Source organism: Camelus ferus, chromosome 9, assembly GCF_009834535.1.
Source record: "Camelus ferus isolate YT-003-E chromosome 9, BCGSAC_Cfer_1.0, whole genome shotgun sequence".
In the NCBI taxonomy this organism is placed as follows: Eukaryota; Metazoa; Chordata; class Mammalia; order Artiodactyla; family Camelidae; genus Camelus; species Camelus ferus.
This window is the reverse complement of record NC_045704.1, coordinates 79978025-79981194: the sequence shown is the minus strand read 5'-3', so window position 1 is coordinate 79981194 and position 3170 is coordinate 79978025.

Here is a 3170-nt window from a genome sequence, read left to right as displayed (position 1 = left end):
CTCCATCTGCTGGCGGCTTGCTGGTAGCTCTCCAGGGGTTACTTGGCTCCTATGCTCTGATCTTTTAGGCTTTGGCTGCAGTTCTAGCATTAATGGGAAAAAGCGTGAGGATTTGCCCAGCAGTGTACAAGAATATCCTGTCTTTTCTCCTTTTAACTGTGTTGCAATTGCTCTTCTTCCTGGAAGGATTCCTTGATTAAACCCCATCAGACTGAAATCCTTTCCCGTGCACTCAGGCTCTCAACTGGTAGTCAGTTTCTACACATGTGAATCAATGGATTTTTAGCCACGTATTGACTAGTTTTCATGCGTCATAAGGATAGATAGTGTTTACTGAATTCTTGCCACGTACCATCTACTGTCGTAAGCATTCAGGTACTTCATCTCATTCGGTGATCCCACCACCATCCAAGGGGCTAGGTGCTATTATGCCCATTTTACAGATGAGAAAACTAAAAGGAAATAAAAATATTAAGTAGCTTCTTTATGGTTTATGGCCAGAAAGTGATATAAACAGGTGATTTAAACTCCAAGCTCATACCTTCTACTGATGTTCTGTTCTGCCTACTTGGTTTTACACTGTGGTCTTTCTGCGCCCTTCCCCCTCCTCATCCATCATCCCTGAAGCCCTAAGTAAGTACTTGTAGATCATTGTGAAGTACTTCCTATAATTTGTGTTTGGACTAACAGAATCTGCCCAGATGGGGCTTGTGCAAGAGTTGAACTAGCCATGGTGAGCCTGTGGTCAACTTGTAAATGGGCCAAACCATGCAATCCTGTTGAAGTCATCAGCACAGACCCTTTGGACAGAAGGCTGACGTTCACTCATCAAATCCCTTCTCTTACATTTTTAGATCAGTCTTTTTCCCGGGAAGCCTAGAGTCCTGAACACACCGTCCAGGAGTCTCCCTGAGCAGTTCTTCTCATCTGAGAAACCAAATCTCTTTTGTCAGTGTAGTACATTGACTTCCATTGTCTTCTAGGTATTTGTAACCACTCTGAGTAGAACGTGACTATTATCCTTCCCATTTTAAGGGTGAAGGAGACTGGAGCATGGAGGTTAGACACTTGCCTGAGGTCACTCAGATGAAAAGTGCTGGAACTGGGGCCTGGAACCAAATCTTCTGCCTTTGCTCTTTTCTCAGGTCCATCCATCTTCAACGCCCTTCATCCGAGACCCTCAGGCTCCTGCCCCCTTGCTCTGGGCTCTGCTCACCACTGGGTATTTCCTTTCCACTTGTAGTCACGTCCATACCCCTTGGTCCTACCTCTTTCTCTAGCCTCCTCTCGCTGGCCTCACCCCCATCCTCCTTGCCTCTCCCAGGGCCTGGAAATCCCTCTGGGGATAGGGGAACTGGGCCTCGAAGCCTTCTGACTATGACCCCCAAGTCCCTGGCAGGGCTGCTCGCTGTCTTGATCGGCCCTAGTCCCGGCAGGTGTTATTTATTGTCAGATAAACGTATTTCCAAATAAAACAGAAAGCAAACAAATAACCGCAGTGACAGAGCTGTAAAAAACCCTGCCGGCTCGCTCACTTGAAGAAAAGCCTGCACAACTAATTAACCCGGGCAGGCCCCCGTGGTGTTTGGAAACAAGCTTGGAATTAATACCGCCCTTCTCAGCTGTTGGAGCCAGACTCTAAATCTTTATTGGGCGGTAGCAGTAGAGAGATGCAGAGTTCTAGAGACAGTGAGAGGCCAAGATGGGAGTAGACAGAGAGACAGGGCAGGATAAACACCGTTATCCGTCTGCCTCCTTACCCGTATATAGCATCTTCCCTAGACTCTGGATTCTAGAAAAGCAGACAGACAGACAGACAGACAGATTGAGTCTCTTCTCAAAGCGAGAGGTCAGGGGAGAAAATAGAGCCTTTGTCTAGCTCAGAGGACATCTTGGTTCTATACCACTAAAGTCAGAAAATCAGAAGCTTCTGGACTGGAAGGGGCTTATGAGAGGTCATCTAATTCGGTGGTTTAAAATTATTTTTAGCAGCAAAACCCTTTCCTGAGATGAAATCACCCACAGAAGCACCGTGTGTAAAGCAGATAAAAGCGGGGCGCTCCATTTGGAGCTTGTGGCTCCTCCCAGCCCCTCCCCTCTGCTCTCCACTGCCCGGCCACGTGTCCTCAGGATGCTCAGGGCTCTGGAGAGCACAGCTGGGAAACAAAAGCTGCCTGGCTTCCGTGTGACAGGGCTTTGGGAGCGTCTCTGGTTCTTCACTGGATTCAGGCCTACCCTAGTTTTGGGGGTCACCAGATGGGGAGTGAGGATGAGAGGATCCAGCAGCTGAAAGGTGTGGGCTACTCGAGGGGACACCTACTCTCCTCACCCTGGACTGTTGGGTTCTTGATCTCTGGTTACTTCCCCAGGGACCTTTGTTGGCAGGAGCTGGGGGACTGGCTTGTTAACCTTCAGTGATGAATTCTCAGTGGGTGAGCATTGCAAGTTATCACGTGACCCTGACTTTGCCTCCAGGAGGCTGTGTATAATCACATCAAGTTCAGGAGGGGAGGACCAAGAGTACAGGAAGGACACCTCCTTCTGGGAGAATGTGGATGGTGGCAGGAAGGGGACTTTAGAGACCATCTAGGTATTGCCCTGGTGATCTACAGGGAAATTGTACTTCCTGTATTTTTTTACTTTTTTTCTCTCATAGAGGAAAGAGAGACAGTGGCCTAAGCCTGGAAATGATCCAGCCAAGTGGCCCTGTGGGGATTTGTCCAGTTTTCTCTGAGGTAGTTGTCCCTTGCTCCTGGAGGCCCTGTTCCAAGGCCGGGTGGAAGGGCCTCTCTTAGAGGCAGTGGTGGGTGGGGAGAAGGATGAAGACAGTGAGACCAACCAGCCTTTCCATGTCTGATGAACCCCGAGTGCCCTTGGCGCAAGCCTAGACAACAAGGGGGCCCAGTACGGAGGAAAAAACACAAATCAAGAAGTAATGCTTTTTTTGAGGGAGAAATTATAAATTGCAATTTAATCACATAATCACTTTGACACTCTCAAGCAAGCTAATTTCTTCCCTTGCCTCATTTCATCCACTCGGTGAGATGAATCTTAATGAATAATGTCCTATGAATATTTAATTTTTGATCAAGTTGAATTTTCTCTGGCATACCTGCTGGAGACATAAATCAGCTTCTCTTCTGCCCAGTAGAGTGAATTTGGACAGCAGC